Source organism: Trachypithecus francoisi, unplaced genomic scaffold (genome assembly GCF_009764315.1).
Source record: "Trachypithecus francoisi isolate TF-2019V2 unplaced genomic scaffold, Tfra_2.0 Contig01580, whole genome shotgun sequence".
Taxonomy (NCBI): Eukaryota; Metazoa; Chordata; class Mammalia; order Primates; family Cercopithecidae; genus Trachypithecus; species Trachypithecus francoisi.
Genome location: NW_022681443.1, coordinates 28,142 through 34,141, shown reverse-complemented (window position 1 = coordinate 34,141; position 6,000 = coordinate 28,142).

Genomic DNA, 6,000 nt, shown 5'->3' with positions numbered 1-6,000 from the left:
GCACAGCTCACTGCAGCCTCAACTTCTTGGGCTCAAGTGATCCTCTCCCCTCAGCCTCCCGAGTAGCTGGGACTACAGGTACATGCTGCCACACTTGGCTAATGTTTGCATTTTTGTAGAGACTGGGTCTTGCTATGTTGCCCAGGCTGGTCTTGAACTCCTGGGCTCAAATATTCCTCCCACCTTGGCCTCCCAAAGTGCTGGGATTACAGGCATGAGCCACCTTGCCCAGACTCCTTATCCTTTCTATGTTATTTTTCTTGTTCTCTTTTGTGGCTGTGTTGAGGCTCAACACCAGATCAATGAATGAACAAGGGAATTGCTGTAGGACACCGTGCATTGGAAACAGATGGGAGAGGTGGCCTCTGGGGACCCTGCCTGGGTGGCCTCAGAAAAGTCTCATCTATTGAGCAGTTCAGGCTTTAGAGGCCTGTGGGAGGTGGAAGGAGGCAGGTCATAACTGATTTTGGGGGAGGAGAGTAAGGATGGTGGTAGCTCAGGTGTAGAGAGAGGACACGCTTCAGAAGTGACTTGAGGACTCAGGGTCACGTGGAACCTTTGGGACACTTGTCCACAGCATTGTCAACAGCCAGCCTGCCCCTGCCTGCCTCACCCTGCTTAGTAAGGGCTGGATCGTGTCAGCCCAAAAGATAAATTGAAGGCCTAACCCCTTTACCCATGAGTGTGACCTTATTTGGAAATAGGATCTTTGTAGATGTGAAGAAGATGAGGTCGTTAGGATGGACCCTAATCCAGCATGGCTGGTGTCCTTTTAAGCGGAGGAGAAGAGGCACGGAGACACACACAGGGAGAAAGCCATGAGATGGCAGAGGCAGAGTTTGGAGTGATGCTGTCACAAGCCAAGGCACACCAGGGATCGCCAGCAACCACCAAAGCCGGGAAGAGGCAAGAAAGATCCTATCTTGGAGACTTCAGGGAGGGTATGTGGCCCTGCTACCACCTTGAGTTTGGACTGCCTGTCTCCAGAACTGGGAGAGAATAAGTGTCTGGTTTTTGTTGTTGTTGTTGTTGTTGTTGTTGTTGAGATGGAGTCTCACTCTGTCACCCGGGCTGGAGTGCAGCAGCTTGATCTCAGCTCACTGCAACCTCCGCCTCCCAGGTTAAAGCGATTCTCCTACCTCAGCCTCCCAAGTACCTGGGATTACAGGTGCCTGCCACTATGCCCAGCTAATTTTTTGTATTTTTAGTAGAGATGGGGTTTCACCATGTTGGCCAGCCTGGTCTCGATCTCCTGACCTCGTGATTTGCCCGCCTTGGCCTTCCAAAGTGCCGGGATTACAGGCGTGAGCCACTGTGCCCAGCCTCGTGTGTTGTTTTGAGTCACCCTATTGGTGGCAGTTTGTTTTGGCAGCCCTGGGAAGCTTACACCCTACCCTGGAGCCCAGAAAAGCCCCATGCTTGCAGCCACCGTCTAGACAGCGTCTGGCTGGGGCACACAGAGCCCGCCCCTCACCTCCTCACCACAGACCCTGGGCCTCCCCTGCGGGTTTCAGAGAGAGGTTCGGCTCAGCAACAAGTGGAGAAGGTGGTGAGGTATTTCCCACAGAAGCCTCCTTGAGCTCTGAGACGTGGCTAGCCCACAGGACAGGAGGATGAGGAGATGGTGGGCCTCCTACTATCTGATCCCTTCCTCCTACCCAGAATAGTACCGTCAGTTCTTGTACTAGGACTGAACAGTGGACCCTCAAAATTCATGCCTACACATAACCTGTGAATATGAGCTTACTTGGAAATAGGGTCTTTGCAGATGTGAGCAAGTTAAAATGGGGTCCTGCTGGTTTCGGGTGGGGTGCAAATCCATGATGACTGATGTCTTTGTAAAGTGTGTGCAATTGAACACCGAGACACATACACAAGGAAGAAGCTCGTGTTATGATGGAGGCTGAGATTGGAGCATTACACCTCTAAGCCGGGAAACACCAAGAATTGCCAGAGGACCGAAAGCTAGGAAGAGACAAGGAAGGATTTCTTTTTTTCCCCTAGAGCCTCTGGAGAGGGAATGAGCCTACCAACACTTTGATTTCAGACATCTGGCCTCAGAGCTATGAAGGAACAAATCCCTGTTGTTTTAAGCCACCCAGTTTGGGGTCATCTGTTATGGCAGCCCCTGGAAACAGTGACACCCCTCCATCAAAAAGACCAGGCTGGAGTCCATGTTCTACCTCCAGTGGGCTGTGGGGCCCGGGGCAGGTCAACTTCTCCTCTCAGATCCTCAGTCTCCTCTTCTGCTAAGTGGAGATGCATATTCCCACTCTGAAGCCTAGATTTGTGGCATCTGTGATCGACTGTGTGGCGGGCCTAGCTGCCAAAATCCTTACTGTGTTATCATCAAAGTGAGTGAACAAATGACTGTTCACTCAACAAATGTTTATTCCTCCTGTGTGCCAGGCACTGTTCTAGGCTAAGCGTGTTGAGGGAGCGGGACCGACAAGTTGCAGACTGAGAAATCTTCATGGAACTCGCAGTGAAAAGGGGGTGGGGAGACTAGGGAAAGAAACAAGTAGACCCCAAACTGGAAAATTTCGCAGAACAAGTGCTGTGACTCACGGGTTTGTACATAAGAGCTAGGTTGTTGCATTCTTGCTTCTAGGGCTTTCTCTGAGTTCAGACAAGGTTACCCCCAAGCCTGCCCTGCCGGAGTGTCCACTCCATGGCTTAAGGCATCACATTTCCTGAAGGCTCCTGATAAAAATACAGATATCTTGGCTCTTCAGTCTCTTCAATGGACAATGAGTGAGCGCCTGCTGTGTGCAGGAGCCCCGGAGGAAGCTGGTCACAGGAACAGGCTTTACGCAGCATTTACCCAGTACCAGTGCAATGGGCATCATATTCGTTGGCTAGGGCTGCCTTCACAAGACCAGGCTAGAGTCCATGTTCCACCCGGGGGGCTTGAACAACGGAAATGTGTCTCACAGTTCTGGGGGCTGGAGTCCAAGATCTGGGTGTCGGCAGTTTTGGTTCCCTCTGAAGGTGTGAGGAAGAGTGTTCTGGGCCTCTCTCTCTCAGTGTCTGGTGTCTTTCTGGCAATCACTGGGGTTCTGTGACTTGTAGAAGCATTGCCACGCTCTGCCTTTACCTTCATGGCATTCTCTCTGCATGCATGTGTCTCTGCCTCTAAATTTCCCCTTTGGATAAGGACACCAATCATATGGACAAGGAGCCCACCATAATTTTTTTTTTTTTTTGGTCTACAACAGCCCCCGCTTTATTACCCACAGTCCATAGGCCATGAGGTGGTAGCTTGGGGACGTCTTGTGGACCATCAACAGGTGGAGGGACTGGGACTTCGGCCGGGTCTGCCCACTTTCCAGTACCCAGCTGGATCTTGGTCACCTGAGTGTGGTGGGCACACCGAGGCCTGCTCTGCCCTGTCCTGCTGGGTCAGGTCTGTGTTCCTTGCCGTCCGGCCCCCACCATGCCCAGCCTCCAAGCCTCCCCTCATCCCCTCACCAGGCCTCCCGGAGGCTTCACTGTCCTTGGGGATCAAAGAGGTTGAGGCCCAGTGTTAGTTAGGAATGCAGATTCCCAGAGCAACAAGGCTTCCGTGCCATCTGTGTGAACGCATCTCTTTGCTAAGACAACAAGAGTGTCCCTTGTTGACAGAGGAAATCCCTGAGTCATTGGCAGGCTGTCCCCCACCCTCATGGCTCTCTGGGACCCTTGTCCGTGCTTTTCTCTTCTCTTCTTTCCTTTCCTCTTCTTTTCTCTTTCTTTTCAACCAGGGTCTTGCTCTGTCACCCAGGCTGGAGTGCGGCAGCACAGTCATGGCTCACTGCAGCCTCCAACTCCAGGGCTCAAGTGATCCTCCCACTTCAGCCTCCGTAGTAGCTGGATCTGCAGGTGTGTGCCACCACACCCAGCTAATTAAAATTTGGGTTTTTTTGTACAGACAGGGTCTCATTATGTTGAGTAGGCTGGTCTCAAACTCCTGGGCTGAAGGGATCCTCCTGCCTTGGCGTCACAAAGTGCTAGAATTATAGGTGTGGGGGTAAGCCACCGCTTACAGCCACGTCTGTGCTTTCAAACACCTCTCTCAGCATTTTGCTGCTGCCTGCTTACTGCCAGCCCCTCCCCCCAGGCCATGTCGGATCGATGGCCAGGTGGCCGCCAAGTCTAGAGGACACTGATTGTGCAAGGTCTGCTTTTCATACTGTCAGGCTAGCAGCCTGCCTGGGCTGGGGGCCTGGGCCTCTTGACCTCCCAAAGGACAGGATGGGGTACAGAGGCTGGGCTCGGGGTGTCTTCACCCCCTACACACACACACACACTATCCCTGCTCTGTCCCAAGCACCTGTCCCTCGGGAAGTTTGCAAGGTGGGGGCCAGGGCCTGGGAAGAGGGGAGGTTGTGGGGAGGAGGGAGAGTTGCTGGGGCCGGGACAAGGGACAGTGGGCAGGCCTATGGTGTTCGGTCTCAGGGTCAGGGTTAGGCCCATGGGCAGGGACCAGGGCTCCGGGGAGGGCTACGGAGCAGGAGAAGGTGAGGAAAGGTGTCCCCTAACCCAGAATCCTAACCAGCCCCACAGTGCTCCCTACTGCCCTGGCTCAGTGCTGGCCCTGCCTGGAAATGGTGCTGTACTGAGCTCATGCCCAGCCCCCATGGGCACGGGCCTTCACACCTCAGGACACATTGGTGCCCCCCACGCACATGTCAGAGAGGTCCCTGCCTACTGCCACAGGCCCCCTTAGGGAGCACATGCCAGAGAGCATGGGACATCTATGTGCTCGAGACATGCGTGAGGGGCCACACAGGTAGGCACCACACACATGCAACCTGTCTTTGCCTGGACTTCAGTGCACAAGCAGACCTGGCCCTGACACACCAGCGTGTCACCATGAGAAGAGGAGAACCCCTCTCTGGGCGTCCCCCACAGTTCTGGGCCTTTGCACACATTGTTTCTCGTTCATCAAGAAGGGGCGATTTTTTTTCATTCAACAGATAGCAGAACCACAGCTTAGAAGTCAGGGAATCTGCCTAGGTTCCTGCAACTTAAAGGGGGCCAGGTAGGGCTGAAAACTTGCGGTCATGGCAAAACCTGGGTGCAGGGCCGTGTGCCATCCCAGCCAATCCATAAGCATCTCACACTTCACACCCGCTGCACACGCCACACACATGCCTCACACTCCACACACATGCCTCACACTCCACACATGCCTCATGCTCCACACACACCCCACACTACACACATGCTTCACACTCCACACTCACTGCACACTCCATACTCATGCCTCACACTCCACACACATGCCTCACATTCCACACACGCCTCACACTCCACACACGCCTCACACTCCACACACAAATCACACTCCACACACATGCCTCACATTCCACACACATGCTTCCCACTCAACACACACCTCAAACTCCACACATGCCTCACACTCCACACACACCTCACACTCCAAACACATGGCTCACACTTCACACCTCACACTCCACACACATGCCTCACACTCCACACATGCTTTATACTCCACACACGCCTCACACTACACACACACCTGACACTACACACACACCTCACACTCCACACATATGCCTCACACTAAATACACCACATCATGCTAAACACATGCCTCACACTCCACACACGCCTCACACTAAACACACGCCTCACACTCCACACACACACACCTCACACTAAACGCATGCCTCAGACTCCACACAAACCTCACATTCCACACACACTTCACACTCCACACACATGCCTCATACTAAATACACTGCCTCACCCTCCACACACACCTCACATTCCACACACGCCTTACTCTCCACACACACACCTCACACTCCACACACGTGTCACACTCCACACACACCTCACACTAAACACACGCCTCACACTCCATACACACCTCACACTCAACACATGCCTTACTCTCCACACACACACCTCACACTCCACACACGTGTCACACTCCACACACACCTCACACTAAACACACACCTCACACTCCACAGACACACCTCACACTCC